Source organism: Prorops nasuta, unplaced genomic scaffold, assembly GCF_024137725.1.
Source record: "Prorops nasuta isolate Cenicafe-Biocafe unplaced genomic scaffold, Cenicafe_Pnas_1.2 PNAS00021, whole genome shotgun sequence".
NCBI classification, from domain to species: Eukaryota; Metazoa; Arthropoda; class Insecta; order Hymenoptera; family Bethylidae; genus Prorops; species Prorops nasuta.
Window position 1 is genome coordinate 898,476 of NW_027116818.1, and position 20,480 is coordinate 918,955.

General features: G+C 34.3%; 1 protein-coding gene and 1 non-coding gene across 3 annotated transcripts in view; one reads left to right on the plus strand and one right to left on the minus strand.

Annotated features, from left to right (window-relative positions):
- The window catches only part of raskol (Ras GTPase-activating protein raskol), a 182,040-nt gene that overhangs the window by 4,130 nt on the left and 157,430 nt on the right, over positions 1 to 20,480 (plus strand). The gene's annotated exons all lie outside the window — the stretch shown is intronic.
- LOC136781165 (U12 minor spliceosomal RNA) lies at positions 17,730 to 17,880 on the minus strand. Its single transcript, XR_010823875.1, has one exon. It is a non-coding gene; the product is annotated as a U12 minor spliceosomal RNA (small nuclear RNA).

The window sequence follows — 20,480 nt, forward strand, 5'->3', positions numbered from 1 at the left end:
AATGTGTTAAATCGAGGTCCCCCACTACTATTGTGCATCAAGACCACCGATGAACTTAATCGGGATCGTTCTAAATATTTGAGTATCGAACTTACTTGCCTCGCACTTCAATCCTAGAAATAACTGCACGGTCCAGCAACTTGGCGAACAATGTTCCCCACTCAATCCACACTCGTGTTTGTTTCTTGGGCTTCGTAAATCCTTGCGTGTTTTCCTCTCGAAACACACTTATCTCCTCCTTTCTTCAAAAATCCAACAATAAATTTCGTTAGCTGTATACCACACCCTTGATTTATTTCTGTTTTAACTTCTTCGTAAATCTTGCAAAACAAGAAAATTGAGGCATTCCCTCTTAAGATTTTTGGTTTTCCTTATTTTCATTGATCTTCCAAAATTTCTTGCTTGTCACTTTGATTTATAAAGAGATTAAAAGAAGAATAGCATTGAAGGATAATTTTTATCCATTATTTATTTGGAAGAAAGGGAATGTTATAAATTTTTGTTAAATAGGCGAGGAAAGTAAAAGCGTTTTGCGGAAAATATTGGAGAATTTTCTTGACATTTATGTCAAATGGGTCGAAGATAATGGCCTCTTGCGTGCAGACGTTCCGCAAGTTCGCTCGACTATTCCTTCCGTTTTATGCCACTTTCCTTCATTTCCTTTTACCTCGCCCTTTCGTGCTTCCTAATTTTTAATATTAATTCCACGATTGCTATCGATCTTTGCTACAGTTATATTAACTGTTTCTTATAGTTAATGAAAAATAAAAGTTATTTATATTTATATAAGTGATAACTGATATTAAATAATGACAATTATTAGCCGTTGTTTAACACTAAACATATCGAATAGATTTAGTGTTAATATAAACTACGAAAGGAAAACCTAATTCGTGCCAGACTTCACTTTAAAGATACAGAATATTCTCGAAACAGAAATATTTTTCAAAGCTCGTAAAATTTTCGGTTAGTTTTAAGCTGATTAAAACGTTATATCGAGCTTTAATCAATTTTATATATGAATTAATTATGAAGGGGAGTCCCCTCTTTTTGAATAGGAATATTCTGATTGCGAGGTTTTCAAGTTTGAATTGAAAAGTCAAGTATGCTTTCTTTGGTAAACCTTGTAGCTTATTCCTAAAGTTTGGAAGATTTTATTGATCCTACTACATAAATTTCAAAGCAAAATGATGGAGAGAGCTCTTTCTGCTACTAAAATAGATTTTCATGAATCGAGAAAAACATTCTTAAAAATTCTAGAAGAGTTTATTCCTATACCAGTCGTATGGTACAATAAATATAAGTTTTAGAAGTAAACATTTATCAGGTAGAAACAAATGAGTTTATTTCATTATTAAAAATAATATTTTAGACAATTTACTTTTTAACAGTTCTCAAGTCTTAAGAAAAATCAGTTGTCATTCGCATTGGTCAGTTTTTACGTAATCATGATATATTTTTAGTAGTTTTACAAAATATATTCTTTAACAATTCCCAGTAATGGAAATTCAGTTGTCACTCGTATAAGTCAGCTCTCAGTGAAGACTGTGAATCCTGTGTACATTATGGCGATATATTCAAGGTCTAGGACAACCGGTATTGGTAAAAATCTTGTAAAAATACTCGTACATTCTCTGGCGGTGACACAGCTGCTTTTTACTGAAACTATTCATCGATAACCAGTTTATCCTCTGAAAACTGTCGATAAAATGAGAAACTCGTGTGCAGTTTTGATATTAACCTATCAATTACTAATATACAGCAAAAAAAAAAAAAACTGTGAAACTCAGTCACAAAATGGATCACTTGGTTATCGATAAATCGTGTATTTTTTCGAGGAGCAAAAGTGGATAATTACTGCTTGACCTGGAACTGTAAATATTTTCAAGCATAAAGTGGGTCGTGTAAGAGAGAAAAAATGAAGAAGGTAGAAAAGCTGTAATAAAGCGAGATAAATCGTGAAACGTTGAGGCGAAAGTAGGTAGAAAAAGAAAAATCAAATCATGGTTGCAATTGGTCTCGATGACAAGAAAAGTGCAGAGTTCTGTTTTACAAGAAAATGCAAGAATTATTTAGCAAAATTTCTACTGCTGGAAAAGTCCAATTTCGAGATCTCGTTGACCTTCGCTCTCTCATAGAGAGACTTCTTCATCTCTTAGGAATTGCAATCGACAGCATTCGATTCCTTTTCCTCCTTTCCCAGTTTAAACTTCCGCCTTTGACGTGACTTATGATCGTAAGTGAATAATCAACGAACAAAACTAATCGCACAGAAAAATTAACTAGTGAAAGTCATTTTATCACTTACCCACTATATATAGCAAAGTTGAGAAATCGACTGACTATACGAGTAAAACAGGATTAAAATTAAAAATTTTAATTCTTTTTGTAAGGTTCTGAAAATTAAATTATCAGCTGAGAAAGTTACAGAAAATTTTTATGCGAATTTGGCAATATTGATAAATTTTATTTTCTATCGAAATAATGCTAAGAGATTAATACAACGTCATTAAAGTGAATTTATCTCAGTGGCCGTCGGAAAATGGCAAAAATGCAATTTAGAGGCAGACACGTGGATGTTGGAGGGGGGAGGGGGGTGTTGATGAAAAATGGAGGAGTAGACTGTGCACTGAGCAATTTTTTCAAGGCAGCAGCTGGTCGCAACGAGAGTGTATCGAGTATCGGTAATTCGTCCTTAGAGCGATACGTCACACCTGTTTCTGACCTGGCGTTACTACCTGTCGCAGGACAATTTTTTTCCAGCCATATATCTAGTATTTCGAGCATTCGAGCTCGCTGTACACCAATAATAAGCGGTCTGCCTCGTAAATTTTCTCGAAATTAGGTTAATACTTGCTGACCCGCACTAGCAGCCACGATTGTTCGAGGAATACTTGCACGAATTCCTCACGCAAATAACACCTTCAAAGTCGTGTGTATCGAGTGGCGAAAGTAATTACGCGTGCCAATTATACGAGAGGCTTAAATAAACAGAGTTATTCGTGCTAAACGTAATAACACTCTTCTTTCTCAATTTCTCTATTTTCTTATTTAAATTTTCTCTTGTAACAATTAAAATGAATAATTTCGTTCGAGATATTTGAATAATGGTGAAATAAAGTATGAGAAAATTTTTATTTAGAGGGGGGAGTTATTGAGGAAATTCTCGTATCTTTGTTTGATTAGATGTAAGCAACGATAAAGAATTACTTTGTGTCCACGAAATATACTTATTTCTTTACGAGTCGTTCGGATACACGTATTTACGGAATTCGCAGCTGTAAACGCGTTGCGAAGCAGCTATAAAATTTTGCTCGTGTGGTTTCAGGCCTTTCACTCGTTCCCTGACTATTTTTACCATTAGAATGCTTTTCTCACTATCTTCTTAACTTTTAAGATACTCTCTCAGGCATATGTATATCTAAAAAATATTCGAATTTGTTTGGAATCTTCATCGATCATGTGATTATTTGTTTGTAAAATAAAAATTCTCAATAAGTTCGCACAGAGGCTCTGCTTCAATTTTTATAATAGTAAATTTTTGAATTTTTAATCTGGACTATTTTTTTACCATTATTTTTTTAATAAATTTCTACACAGTGTTGTCTCTCGAGTATCCAGTACGTGGATGATTCACTCGAGTTCGTATAAATTAATTGCATGAGTCACGTTATACTGTGTATTATAAGCAAGTGAAATTGAAGTACCGTACTGGCTTCTTTTTTCACGAGGACGTCAGTGTAGCAAGGGAAAATAATTATTCAATACCTTAATTAAATTAAATCGTGTGGGGATTGAGTAAATTAATATTTGTATTCTTGTGCAAAGGAACGTTTCTGTTCGAGACAATTTATTTGTTTGTATAGTCATTCGCAACCTTTGTTTTGGTAATATTTACTTTTTTTAAAGTACTTTTTTATTACAGTTATTGTGTTATTATATTTAAGCTGTGGCATGACTCTTTTATCATTATTGAATGAATTTGTAACATAAATAGTAGTGAGTAATCTAATAACAACTATTTTGTACGAAATTACATGAATCTATTAATTTTGCAGTAACAAGCTCGTAATTTGAGAAAAATGTGTACTGCGCACAGGGTATTGAACTTTGAGAGCTGTTAACCGTAGGAGTACGAGACTTCTGTCCGTTGTACATTTACGGTACATTGTGACAATATAAGCAGTTTGATCTACATAGTCCCTGATAGCTAGATTGGTACCAGCGACGCCACAAGGATTAATTTTCCTACCAGGGATGCTATTAAGACAATAACGCCAGACCATCAGTGGCGCAAAAAATTGAACGTTTTAGATGCTCTAACACTTCTATTATAATTGACTTAACAACACTCGTAGGTCAATTTTGTAGCTCGAATATTTCAATCGTGAAAAAATCATTTAAAATATCATCTTTGTCCATTGTAAATTCACAATGCAATGAAACTAGGGTCGGTTATATATATATATATATATTAAAATCAATATGTGAATCACCATCAGATTTAAGTTTGTTTATATTGCTATAAAAAATAACAATAGCAGACCATTAATGATGCAAAAAATTAAACGTTGCCGATACCCGAACACTTGTATTAAAATCGATTTAATAGGACTCGTGGGCTCACGTTTGTAAATGAAAGTGTTTCGATGATGCAAAGTACATATATAGGTTATTTAATGGGAAACGTGAAAGCATGGCCAATCACTGGATGTTGCGGCACGCAGCTGTGGCTCTTTCAACGCGTGCCACATAATGAAACGCCTAATTCGGTTTCCCTTTGATCCTCTGCCATACCTCCGCCTTTATTCGCTCGTTAATCGTAAAAGCCACGTTCTTCCGCAGCGTTTAGCGACCTTTGATATCCGTACTGCAATTAGGAATGCCATGCAGTAACGGAGATGAGATTTATCATAAACACTGATCGCTCGTTTCTTCGAAAATTCATTTTTTTTCAATATGCATCATTTGTATAACATAACTACGAGTTGACAAAATTTATAGGGGCTCGTTTCGTACCAACACAATATCATCAAAGTGAACTATATGTTCACACGAATCTATCCAATTGATTTGACCTTTGTTTGTCAATGGATTAACTTCTATAATTTCAGTATATAAAAATTGTTAGACAAATTTTCTTCTAGAATCCTTGGGGAAATTGATTTTTTGGTAAAGTCAGCAAGGAAATGTTCGTGTGAAGTTAGTACGCTCATAAATTCAGGTTTGCACAGTAGAAGATATGTCGTGTGTGTGTGTATATTTACTGTCATCCTTCGTCCTCTTCAAGGCCACCCTCGTACTCGTTTGTATGTCTTGTTTTCGGGGATAAAATTCATACGTACACGTCACCTCGCATGAAAATCATTGCTCCCTGTCTCCACTTATGCATCTTGAATCCTTGTTTCTGTCTTTCATTTTTTTATCCTTTCTCCAAGCTTTTCTTCATGTTCTGCTGCTATTATTGCTCCTGGTACTTCTTGGTCGTGCCTTACGTTTCCTTTTCACCTTTTCTCCCCCTGCTACTCATTATCTTCATCGGATTTCCGCAGTTCTTCAACTTTCCAGCACCGTTATCCTGGCTAATTCCAACGTCTTGTTATTACGGTCATCCTTCATAATATTTACAATTACTTTGATTGCATTTATACTTCTCCTTAAAGTTGTTCTGTAAGCTTTCCCACGGGTTGTGATTTATGATCTAATATAATAGTTTTGTTTAATGTGAAATATATAGCATTCGCGTTAATTAGTAATTTAAGGAAAGCTCAAGTGTGTTTGTGGGAAATCGATAAAATTAAATTAGTTTGATTTGCATTGTTTCAAAAATTATTTCCACTTAATTGTCGAAAGCTCTTCTTATTTATTCTCTATGTACATTATAAAACAGTGATATTAAGATGAGAATATTTAATGATGCATTTGCTTATTATCAGCCTTATCTACCTGCGGATTGGTCATTTTTTCGTATACGTATACCCCGCAGTTGAACATTCTCACTTTATTGTGTTCGTGTTGGCATGCACAGAGCGAATAACCCGCTGGTTTCTTCGTACAAAAATTTCCGCTCTGTCTTCTCTTAGATTCGCGGAGAGTCGTGGAAGGAATCTTCACGGCCAGCGGCACCGCTCGAATTATCTTATCTATTTATCTATCTGCTTTTACCTTATTATCCTTTCCACTGTTGTACTATGTATATTTCATATTTTGCGCTCTGCCTTCCGGGAATAAAATCTTTTCGACTCTACGATGAGCTTGTGATAAAAGCAGATTGGAAAAAAAATTTCCTCTGGCAATTTCTGATTTAAATAATAAGACTTCAGGCTTTTTGATCATTTTTCCGAATAAATAAACATTGAATGCAAAAAAGGAATTTTTTCACAAATATTTAAGTGTGCACGAGCAAATGAATTCCTTGTGTTTATATTATTTATAAAAGAAATATTACAAGTTTAGCTGGAGAAGAGCAGAAATACATGAAAACCCTCATAAGATTTAGCTATACTCAAACAAAACAGGTTTGAGTATTCAAGCAGGAGAAATTGGAACAATTTGATCGATCGAGATGACGTACAGCAATAATCGTAATCGGTACTTGCCTCAGGCTCGCCAAAGCTTGTGCTAATAGCCTTAGCAATGTTTGGTCTAATCATCATCAAATAATCCCACAATCCCCCATCTTCAGATCAATCCAATAATTATCCTAGCTACTAATAATAAAAACAATTTTAACCAGAAATGCTTAAAATTATATTTACCATTAAAATAAATAAAAAAGTCAATAAACGATTCATATTATAATTACAATCCTTCAACCATAAATAAAATAAAAATATCATAATAGTAGTACATGAAATGTAAAATTGTAAAAGCTCGAAAACACTTAAAAAGAAGAAATAAGTAATTGCTCATCAGTTTGAGAATGTGCTCAAGGCTATTTCCTGTAAATGTAATGTTCTCTGAAGTTCTTGGTCCTTTGATGTAATTGCCAACGCCAAAGATTGCAAAAACGAAGATCGTCATGGGAGCACGGTGTTTTACACAATTACAACTTATTACTCGATTACGCGGTGAATTTTTACAGGAATGCGTTGCTCCAAAGGTGGAAGTGACGAGCACGAATTCTATACGATTGAGATCTACAGTTTAAAGCATTGCAACTGTCTGCGAGATGAGGTTGCATAATTTAAGTGAACCTCCGATATAAGACATCTCGATGACGTCCAATATTCAACGTGTAAGATTCCAGTGTACCATTTTTCAGATTCCCACAGTATAGTACATTTATTCGTGTGAATCACACAGTAATAATTTTGAATTAACGAGGGGTATAAGTACTTTTTTGTTTATTTTCTACTCAATGTCAGTTTGATCTATTCATTTGTGTATATATAGTATAGGGTGTATTGTGTTGAAATAATCGATGATCGAAGTTAAGATGCATGGATATAGGCTCTTTATCTAGTGCTAACGAGCTGTTATCTTAATTGAGACAACGAATCACTCACGAAGACTGTTAATTATCTGCCATTGAAATGCCAGTCTTTGGTAATGACTCCTAAAGCTTTATTAATGCTCGACAGATGTTTTATACACTAGAAAGTACAATGCTCGATGATGAAATAGTTTGTATGAATAAATGCAAAAAACTGAAGATTTCGTAAGAAAAATCGTAATGCTAGATATTTCCGCGTTTATTAATCTTTATCGTTTAATCTTAATGCACGATGCGAGCGTGGATTAAAAATGATTGCAGTTTTTACAGCATAACGGTATCTTTTCTTTCTTAATTGCCATTTATTTTACCTTTTGTTCGGCTTTATTTATCATGATCTTACTTATTAAATAAATTTTAATTATTTGTAGATTTTTATTAAATATATTATAAGATTTAAATATCACTCTAGAGTTTAATTGATTAGAACACTTTGGCTTTGTATTTATAGAATTTTATTTCCAACTAATATAATTTTTTGTTATTCGTTCACACTCGAGAATGACTTTTGTTCAAGCATTCGAAATTGTTTGAATCAGGTTGGAGCATTACGGGGATATTTCAATGAGTAATTCGTTCGCTATAATCTCGAATCTCCCGCTCGTCTTAACGGGGCTGATTTGCAAATGAATGAGAATCTTGTAGCAAGTCGGAGGTTCGAGGGAGTATCTTCATTGGTGATGAGCCTTCGAGGGAGGACGAGAATAAATTCGTCGCACCAGAAGAGCTGACGCACACATCTCCTCTTTCACGCACTTCCTTCACAAACGGTCCCCGTTTTATTTTTGGATACTATATAAGCTCCACCACTTATTCTTCAAATAAGAACCACAAGATTTTCTTTTACTCTTGCGAGCTAATATTTCAAATCATAATAAATATCTATATGGCCCCTTTGCAAATACAGGAAAATAGATCAAATGAAATAAGGCTACAGATATTGGGCCCTTTTGATGCGACGAAAACAACAAATAATTTTTTCATTTTATTATATATTTTATTTAGAAAAATTCTATTTGTATCTGAGGCGAGTACTTTGTGTATTTGAAAAAATATCAATGAATCTTTTATTCCGAATGGAGGATGATTACGTCATGGGTTCTTATATCAGTTGACGTGCATACTAATTTCATTTCTCTTAATGTGAAAGACTGTGAAAAGTTTAAACAGCTTTTGTCACGTATTGTTAGCTCATGGGTGTGTCCGAGTATTCGTCACAGTGCAAGTGGTTTCATAAATATGAGGAACATTGCAGACAACTATATATATATGTATATATACTTGCCTCACATATTCCTCCATCCAGAAAATAGTCAACACCCCCTCCCCCCTAAGTTTTATCTCGTTTCTCTATTTTAGTTCACTCTTGTGTTTTCCTTTGCGTGCCAACGTTACGTGATACATACATGTTTATGGATTACGTATGGAATTAGGTCCCTGGCATACATTTTCCGCCTCATTTCCGTGAGACGTTTGCCGAAACAATGTTTCTCTCGTATCGTCCCGAATCTATGTTAGCTGTGATAAAAAAACGATTTATAATTCCAAATAGTACAAAGAATGTGTCAAAAACGTTGCTAAAATGTTACAAAGTGGTTAAAAGATATCTCTAACTCGTACTAGAAATGTTTTCGACGCTACACTGTAATGACAAGGCCAAAATATTTCAATAGTTTGATTGAAATTTGCAAACTATAAAAATATTCCACCTCAGAAATTCGAGTTATGAAAATGGAGTAGTAAAATAGTTGAAGATCTGGAGTAAAATGATGAGGAGTGCCTATTTGAGTGAAATAATTTTTTTTCATATTAGAGAGGGATAAAAGATGCAGTAAGAATTGTTATCTTTTGCTAGTTCCGACTTTTAATCCCTTATAGCTACGCACCAATCTGGCTTCTTTATCCATTTTACAACGTTTCATCCTACGAGGGCTCCAAATTGAAATTGGACGACCTGAGGCGAGAGGCAAGCAACTTGGAGAGCTGACTTCGGGCGATAAAGCAGGAAAACTCCTTTCCTTATCGTCTTCCTCCACCGAATCCTGATTTCGCAAGTTGGATTAAGAAGAAAACGAAAAGGAAGAAAAACTTACCTTTAATCCCCCAACAGCAATTATTGATTCCTAATAGTAACATGAAATCGAATTTATCTTCGTTGCACGCAAGAGACTAATGCAATGTTATATTATTTATAATAATTAATTTGCTCTGATATGCTAAAAATTCACGTAAAATTCAGAGAGAATACAAATATTAGAAATTTATTAATTATTTTTTATAAAGTTCGATCTGCTTCGAGTATTGTTCAACTCTGTACTATAGAAATGCTGAATTTAACAGTCAAAAAATTTAATTATTGCAAATATATAAGTTTTGCAAGAAACTATACACAGGTCTGAAGCACCATCGTTAAAATTCGAATTTCACGAGGGTCTTGCGTAGATTCCGAGGAAATTCGTAGTAGATTGCAAAGACGCGAAATAGGTATAGTGTATAGGGCCCAATGAAACTTTGCAGTATCTTAGCAACTCTGTTCAATTCCTCTCGCTGCTGTTTCTGCTTCGGAGTTACGGCATAATTATACCGCGCTGATAAAGCAATCTCTTCTCTCCTTGCATTCCTCATCTAACGTTGACGGTTATGTCGTGGGTGTATAGTCGCTTATTAAAGTCTGGTTTGTACTCAGCTGCATCGAGGAAAATATTCTCCTCAGGTGACTGTACTGTACACGCCATCATATATTCACTACTAAATTTTTCACGCGAGAAGAACATTTTTTACGAATTTATAATTATTTTTTATGATTTATGTTTTATTATGTATATATTACAAGAGTGGCTTTATAGTTTACTCATAGATAACGTTTTTGCATGGCATTTAATTAGGAAACAATAAAACAGAAGGAAACGATTTGTTTTTACGATAAAATTATGTCTACGAGTCAGCTTTAATTAGCTACTAGCATTGTAAGTAGCAATTTGTCACTCATTATTCAATGCACTTGTGAAGAATTGCATCTCACGCTCGGCAGGTGGTATTGTTTGACCTTGCGAAATAATCCGTTTCTTTCTATATATAATGTAGTACATTGCTGCAATTAATATACTTTATTGTTTGGTTGTGTATAATTTATTTTTATTGCAAGAATCTCCCACGAAATCCGAAAATTCAATAAAATCGCCAATAAGATTACCAAAATTTTGTATAAAAATGTCTAAATTATTTTATTCCATGAAATAATTTTACAAAGCGAATTATGAAGATTAAACTGACCTCTTATAAACTTGTCATAGCACACATTGTCGATATTAATTAAAATTGACAACAATTCTAGTTTAAGAGATAAAAATAAAAAAAAGACAGTTTGAAGGAAAAGTTTAGTGGTATTTTGTAGGACCAGTAAAATCTTCTCATCCCTTCACAAAAATATGTATCTGGCAGTTGGCAGTCGCGAATGCTTGCCGGAATGGAATTTCATCGTGAAGGACCCTCGCGAACTTAAAATGGAATAGCCCGAGAGGTGGCTACGTCAAAGAGATACCATCGTTGTTTCATCCAGAAAATACCTGGTGCAGAAAACGCGGTCCCTTCCCCTGACCCTTTGCTATGCGCCCAGTTGAAAACAATATCACGATAATTAGCACATGCACGCGTGGTCCCACTAATTTCCACCCAGAATCAAAAGAATTTTTTTCGAGTGCAAAATTCGACGGACGAACGATAAAATTATAAAACGTTACGTGGACTCGATTGTTACACTAGAAATGATAAAAAGTCATATATATATATACATATGGTTTTTACGAGGGGTCAAATTGAACATTTATTGGGTTTGCGTGCGGATTTTCGGATCAGCCGGTTGCGCGTGGTTTTGAAAATAAAAGGAAAGAGAAAAAATAGGATTTTTCGTGCGCTCGCGGTGTAATTTCAATGGGTGCGTGCGAGCGAGCCTGCATAAGTGGACGTACGCACACAAAGAGAGCCATTGGACACCAGTATGGCCTCTCGTGTGAGTCCTGCGTCCGTCCCCTGCTCGACTCGTCGACTCGACGGCTGCTCAACAATATCGTTTCCCAGGTTTTTGTATTTACTTCCGGTTCACGCTCTGCACCGAATCATTTGTTTTCTCGACCGTGACGTTTCTAGGCACCCAAATGCAAATACAATATTGCATTGATTGTGTGTATTGGATACCGATATTATACTATTTTCTATTTTCTGCTCAAATTTTCTTCGTTTTCGTCGAATCATAATTATTTTCCTATTACAATAGTATATATTGTAATATTTAATAATTGTACGATGAAATATACTATGTTGCTCTCGTGAATATATAAGCTTGATTTTTTGTTCCATTATTAAAGTTTATTCACGAATTTGAAGCGACGCTTTGTGGCTTTTAACGGTTTACAACGGGTCCAGGCAAACGCAGGATTCTTGTCACGCACCACGAACACGTTTCCGGTATTACACGTAGCCGAAACCTTACAGTTTACCTGCCATCCAGTCTGCTTACTTTTCAACGCTATTTCGAGCCAATCCAATCCATGAGCATCACTTATACTTATCAAGATACAAAGATTTGCACCAATTTTCATTATCAAAAATTAATGCAATCATTGCCAGCACAAGAAAACAATTATCTATAGAAATAAATTAATTACTGTTAACTATTATTAACATTAATAATATAATTTCTAAGATACATCGTATTTCTCTCTATAAATATAAATATTTATGTATATAAGAGGTATGAAAATCGTGTTTTTCCATGATATACAATGCACTTTCTGCTAATGAAAATTTGTAACAATTTAGCAGTAGTTTAAAATAAACGCTAATGGTGTTAATAAGTGATAACGACAATAGTTTCCTGCAAATTGTCGGCAAGTAGGATTTCAAAAGTTTGTAAAAGGAACAATATACATACACTCGTATTTCGTCGCAGTGGCGGAGTGTATTTTCAGCATCGTAATTGTAGACAAACCACGAGACTGGCTTTGTGTTGCTTCACTCTGTGAAAAGCAAGCTGATTTACCAAAAGAAATAAGAGAGATGTGAAAAGATTACAGTGTACACGAGAAAGGAGAAAAGAAGGGGAGAGAAAAGCCAAACTGATTCTCCTTGTAACTTATAAATTCATTTTTTGCAATATGCAAATTTTTTTTAATAATTAAAAGGTTGAAAAAGAGTATAAAAATGACAGGAATCGTCTAATTTTAGATAAATAAGGAGGGGGGGGGGGGGGGAGGGTTACGTGTACTATTTCTTTTGTGAAGATTTATAGACGATTTGTAAAGAGGAATGAAACGAGGGAATGACATGGATATCCAAGTTGTACAAGAAAAAAGATTAAAGGACTGGACGAAAGATTGAAGGAATTAGTACAGACAGATATTTCATATTTCGTTTGATCCTTTGGACTATAATGAAAGATCGCCATTGCTATCCACAGTCCGGATCTGCCCCTATTGACGACCTCCAGCATTATTAAAGGTCATAGTTTATTACGAGATTCCATTTGTGTTACGCTCCGTCGAATTACTACTGTAGGGAGCACGGAATTACGAAATCGTACATTGTAATTGTGAATTGATCGAAATTTCCACTACATTATCGTCTAATGACTAATTGTAATTGTACTGAGAAATACCAAAGACAAACTTGACAATGTCGTATTCAAATGGATTATTTTAGGTTGAGAGAAAAAGTTCAACTTTTTTTATAACAACAATTAATTTTTTTATAGTTTTATTGTAACATTAATTATTAGTTAACATTCTACAGTTGAATTAAGATTTTTAACAAAATTTCCATTTATGAATAAGAGAAACAAATAGTAAAAATTAAATAAGTAATCAGACTGGTCTGAATAATTTACTATAAGTTTGATATTATACTTAAATATTTGCCTGTGAAATTTTACTTCTATTGTAGTTTCAACATTTCTGGCTGGTAGTTTCCATCTGTCAGAAAATTCGAATGTTCCATAAGCACGAAGCAAATCGTATACAGGATAGATTTTGACATGAAATATTGACACACCATTTGTGGTGGGATTATTGTAAAGTGTAAAACACTTGTCGCATAAGTTTTATACTATATATAAGATCGTTGGCGTTATCGAGGTATAAAATAGCTATGTTTAATTGCCTCGTTTTAAACGTTTACTGATTGGTTATGCACATATTAGTTCTTCTATATTATTTAAAAAATAATCGATAGTTCCATTTCCTTTCCAACAAACTTATATTTTATTAGGCATACATACACATGGAAAAAATTATTTAATTTTAATAAATCTTGCTTTGATTTTATTCATTAATAAATATTTTACTTAATTATTTATTCGCGAATATTTTTAATGTAAAATTTAATTGAATCAAATAACCTTCTTTCTTTATGTATATATATATATATATAACTAATGAAGTTTATAATTATTTTGTGGTGGGACGAAAAAACCAATTGATCAAGCACGAGGCAATTTTCATAAAATGTCAATATCGATTAGGTTAGAATCGGGGCTCACTTAGGGCTTTGGTTGAGTATTTTATTGTCGCGCTTGGAATATGCCACCTCCCTTTAGACAGGAATTCTATGGGGAACGTAGTTATCAGGGCACTGGACATGCGTTAGTGCGTGTGATCTGTGTGGAATCACGCATATATAGTACACACTATGACCTCTTCGAAAATACCACTTTTCGTGAACCACAAAATTTCCTGAATCACCCCTTGTAATTTCTCTGGTAACAAACAAATAAACATTTGTAATACTCTTATTACAAATATGTTTCTAATACATTTTTAATATTAAAATTGTTTAAATAAAATTGATTTTAAATACACATAAAGTTCATCCATAAAAATTCAATTCTTCCTTTAAGTAACAGGTTGTCCACGTGTGGAAGAGATTGATGCAAGCCAACTATTAAGAATGCAGACTTTTGCATTGTGAAATGCACAAGCTGTTACTCCAATTATAAAGGCCAATATTCATTTGACAAACGTACCAGTTGCTAAGACCGTAATTTAAAATGATTATTAGTCATTAATTTACAGGCTGAACTACTCCACTTTATTAAACTATTATTTGATTTTTCTTGGATTTTATTAAAATCTATTTTCAATTTTGAAATATTACAGCTGTATACACATAGAACCAAATTAGTCATCTATTTTAATAAATGAAAATTAAAATGATGATTAATTGCAGAGCTTCGAGCAGCGGAAGTAAAGTAAAAATTATTTCACTTTTAGGGGAATAATTTTCTTTTTTGAGGCTCGTGTTACTTCATTAGCTGTGCATGAGACTAACGTGAAAGGACGAGTGTGCACTTTGGCAGCCACTCGGCATGGAGGGCGAGAAAAAAATATTCAGCTTTAAAGGGCTACTCGAAACCACCCTAAACTATATATCTACTAAATATCATGCTTAATATCAATGTATATTCGACAGGGACGCACGAGGTAACAGCTATATGGTCAGCCAGTAATTGATGCATCGTGATAGAAAGTGAATGCCACAGCAAAATTTCAGTGGAATGCAAACTGCCTGTTTTATACAAATTAATTATGCTTCGTGATACGCGTAATGGTAAATTATCAGTGGTTGCATCGAAACTACCAATGGCAACGGATTGCATTTGAAATTTTCGTAAACTTTGCATAAATAGGATAAAATCCAATAAAGATAAATTGAGAATCTCGTTAAATTTTAGCATCAATTTTACCTTCTCTCTGAAATTGCTGTGAATAGCTCTAGTAATTTTTCGTACAACTGTTTCGTGTGGTTAATTGTTGAGTTTTAATCGTGCAAGCAAGCTTCGTATATAAATTAACAAAGTAATTAAATTTCTATTGTACCATAAAAGAAATATGAGAGTAGCATAAAGATGTTCTCGCATGGTCGTGCAATATCCGTGCAATTTCCTCCAAGTTGGACTTCCTCCTGCACTCTCACTTTTTTCTAAAGAATCCTTGTAAATATATTCAAGCTCTTCCAGAATTAAATCCTTAGAAATAAAAGCTTAATCTTTTCAAAACTTAGTACAATAAATAATTTAATTAACTTGAAAAAAAAAAAATTAATTTTAGAATTAAAAATAAAAATTTGGTGGATTTTAAGACACAGAAATATTGAAATTAAAAGGATTGAAAATAAACGTGAAATATATGAGAAATGGAGAGGAGATTTTGTGAGTTTGAATTTTCTAATACATAGTTTAGATGTGAATATTTGGGCGAGTAAAAGTCTACAAAAGAGAATATAGCTGTAAAAGTATTTCAAGGTCCTGAATAAAGTGTAATTAGAGGACCATGTAAATGTACATGGTGCACGAAACCAGCCAGGGTTGAAGACATTGACAGTGAAAAATAAATGATAGAGTCGTTTTCTCAAGGATACAAGGAAATTGGCAACGGACGACGCAGTCTTTTGCAACACAGCAATATTCCAAATCCACAGTATTAAAGCTTTCACTCTACCCCCCTCTCCCCTTTATTAAAAAACTACATTACCCATTTTCACCTAATCTTTGTGTCACTGCTAGTCCTCGTTACCGGAAACGATTCAATGAAAAATTATATCACAAGTCACATTAATATTCGTCCTAACCAATTCACCACTACTTGTATAGAATTCCAGGACGAATCTTCCTTACAAATAGAGCAAATTTGCGTGGGTGGATGACATAGTCGCAGTGTTGGTGGGAAATCGATCGTGCTAGGGCCGAGAGAATTATTGCGATTGAATAGAAACTTTTAGTTGATTAGTTTGGAAAAATTGCTCGTTAATCCGAAGCGTGCTGAGAGTATCGATCTTTGCAAATAGCTGCTCGTGGAATTTCAGTCAATTAGAGTGTAGAAGCATTGCGTAAAAAATTGCGTGTCGATAAGTGTTAGGGTTCGTTCACGAGACACAGCAATTAAGCTTACTGTGGGGGAAAAGTCATTCCTGTTGTTGTGTGAAAGAATGACCTGTCGAATACATTGGTGAACACTGATTGGTCAAGTGCATTCCAAAAAGACACCAAACACACGCAATTTGCTTTCTCTCTTCAGCTTTTGATACATAGTTTTGTATTATCCTAACACAATAGTTCATAGAATAATAAGAGAATATTTACAGAACATTGTATATCCAGTTAATATTCTACGAACTTTTGTGTTTGCCGTGACTTAATAATAGAGTTTGTAAAGCAGAATATTCGGCAAATTCATATTGATAATTTTTTGTTTTGATATATAATTATGATAATAAGTTTACTCGAGGAAAATCAACCGGACGTGTAAACGTGTTTCGTGGAAATTTTGGAAGTCATTGAATTAGTCCTAATCGAGACTAAATAGTTTCAGTGTTGAAAGTTAGAGGATAGTAAGGGAGTTGCTGGACCATGAGCTCGTTATCGGTTTAGATGGTGCATTTTGCGAGACCTTGGGTTATTGATAAGACGTTTTGGAATTTCGGGGATGATGGCGAATCACTGCGGAGATGATGTGCCAAGCCCGTATAGACTGTCGCAGTGATAACATTTGGTAGTTTAGCACCCTGCTGTAAAGGCAAGGCTAGGGTAAGGAGAAAAGATGAAGATCGCTAGAGTGAAATTTATTATCGATCGTGCCAGATGTGAACCTAGCGAGATAAGGCCTTCATAAATCGTTGGAATGGCCGAGCGAACCGTGTCATCTGCAAGCGTCGATCTGCATTGGCCACGCCGATAATAAAGTCTCCTCAAGTTGCATTAAAAATAAACTATTCCTCCACATGCTTCCGCAGGGAAATCGTGAATTTATATGCCTCTGCTTTATCTCCAATCATTAAACTTCATAGCGACTTATCCTTGCCGTTGTAACGTCCTTTGACTGGATGCAAATGAACGAGAGAAAAAATGGTACATCATGATTGATGGTCTCTGAGGTGATATTTGTTTTTGATATCCTCGTTGCGTGTGTGTGTGTGCCTGGAAAATAGCTTACTTTGACTATTCTAGACGTCGTCATGAGTCATTATGTTGCTTCAAGGATTTCAATACATATCTCATCTTGTTCTAAGATGAAAACGTCACTTTTCATGATTTTTAATACTCTTTAAGTACTGAAATTATTCACTGTAATTGTTACGAACAAAATTTGGTAAAATTAATGAAAAAAGTTTATTTAAAATTTTATTATCAAGTAATTTCTTATCATACAATTTCTACTTTCGATGACTTAACTATTGATACGGATGTGAGGTAGATCGCTTCACCTGGCCAAGCGAAAAAGTAGTTCGCTCGGCCTCGGGACGACCTTTGCCTCTTCAAAAATATGGTCGCTTAATTCGTTAGCATAGCTAAGCGTTACCAAAGCTCTATATTTTCCTTACTCATTAGTTTAAGGCACGAGTTCTCCATGCCATCGCCTCGCTTTAGTACTTTTACAGAATATAATTCGCTATCGAGAAATGTGCGCTTCAATGGCCATCTGTCGATTTTCGCGCAAAACTATCAGCGGTGTAGCGCGAAATTCAAAATTTCACAAGAGCTCTGTTCTATTATTGAACATTATAATATTATATCGAAAACGTTTAGCTATCGATAATCAATTAAGAGATCAATTGATATAATAATTATATCAATAATTAATATAAATAATAAAAGTTAACAATAAATTGATCTTTCTTTTATAATTTTTTAAAACACTTACCCTCAGTTATTTAACAAATTACAAGCTAATTAAAATTATTTTGCACAAAGTAATAAACAATTAGCTATTATAATCGCATTAAACACTATTATAAACTGACACAATATCTCAAACATCGCGACTTGCCAATCGCGTTATTAGAATAAATTTTGTAGGCAGCAATGGGATTCTTAATTATAATTCTAAGCAATGACCTGAATAATAGACGCAAGAACAATTAAATTATGCTTGATAAATAGTGTTTTCTAGTCAATTAAATTCAGTTGATAAATATTTATGCAATATTGCGAATTATCATTTTTTTGCTGCAAAAACAATAGACATTTCCATTTTTATTATAACGATCCTCCAACTATCGTTTAAAATTCGTGTAAAATTGAAATTTGACGATCCATTTGTTCCGTTCATAGTTTGTTTTTACAGTAGCTCGGAGGGTCGTAATTAAATTCTGGAGTCTCCTTGAACTCTGCAACAGAGACATATAGGGTCAGGGCGGGGCGCACAGACTAGACTGAGTATACAGCCTGCGAGAAAACTCGGTTCCTCGGAACAAAACTGGCTTGATCTACAGTATCTCACTTTCCCTTTGGTCGTTAATTATCCTCCATTTTGCCACCTCCATCGAACACACGCTCACGAGAATTTACAGTCCCGCTAAACCCTTTCAAACTAAACCGTTGTCTCGAATGTTACATTTACTTACACACTGTATGCCACTTTCTTTGTTTTTGACTGTATTTAACAACGTCAACCTATGTATATATGTATCCCCTTAAAAACCTCTGTGCAATTAGTACCACTCGTTTACTAACTCAACCTTCCTCATTATTTTTAATAAAGATTTTTATTCATAAAATTATTCTTTCTCACCTTATGCGCTATCCTGTAAAAAAAAAACGATCTCCTTTTAAGATAAAAATATTATTTAATAATTAATTTTTGTTTTTTCAGCTCGTTCAACCTTCCAACTTCCTGCCATTAGCCACTTTTATTCTTTTTTCTTTTCCATTCGACATTCTACTCGTTCTCCGTAGTTTTGCATAATCTTCCTGAGAGCATTCTTGATCCTTGCTGTATATAGGTTGTACTGTGGCATTATGCATTGTGGTGGATTCATGGTCCAATCGCGTGTCGTCGTCTATTTGGCTGCACCAGGTTGCATCGATAGTGCACGTCCTTCTGGTGCAATCTTTGTGTACGGCTGTGTGCAATGCCTTTATGCATCAGGCATACATGAATGCCACTGAAAATCCTCTTTTTCTTTGTCTTCTTCTTTTATTAAGAAAGGGAATTCGTCTTCCTTACGAAGAACAATTCATGCAAACTGAAACACCAGTATTTTACAGCCTACAGACTTATTCAAGGTTTATATATACTTGTGTGTGTTCATCCTTTCGCTTCTTTTCTTTTTATATTCAAATATTCGTATGAAAAACACTCTTAAAAATTCCCCCTTTTTACTGTACCCTATTCGAGTATTTTTATTTGAAGAAATTTTTTTTTTTTAGAATTTAGTTTATAACGACTGACTTACATTAGCATAAATCGTTAAAGTTATACGTATACTTAAAATAAGAGATACCATGTACTATTGTAAAGACAATTGGTCGCGTAGATTCAGTTTTAATTGACAGAAATTTAGAAACGAGTGAGCTTTTAACGCAAAGTGTGCACTTTTGCACGTCGAAGGAGAATGGGGATGACAGAGAGTCATGGTGAAGAAGTTTTGCAGTGAAGAGTAAAGCATCTCCTTTCGTTAAATTTGCAGCTGTTACAGTGATGTGACGCCAGCCCAAATAACGAGGAACTGCAATTTGTCGCGAGGGGTAAATTTAAAACGAATGCCCCTCTCTCAACGTACAGTTTCTATTGTGACTATTTCTCAGAGTAATCGTGTTATTAATGGTACAGTGAAAGCCTTAAAGTTTTAAAGTTAAATTTTGACTTTTGAAAATAAACTATTGAAAAGGAAATAAAAAATAATTTATCAAAACCGCAATTAAACAATTATACTTTCATATCAAGTATTTCAATTCGTGGCTGTGAAATTGCTTTTACTTATAACCTTAGTGGCTATTTTCACTGTTACGAGCGGGCTGTTACGTAAGTCTATCGTATTATCGCGATAAAACTCACGAGTTTAAATTAGGATCAAGTTTATTGCACTAAGAAGACGCGCGTGAAGTTTATTTATTCTTCGTCGTGAAAACAGGAAGATGAGGGGGGAGGAGGGGGTGTCTTTCCGAGTTTAGCACGTATTAGTTTAGCCAGTCGGGCAGTCAAGGCAGTGTCAGGTG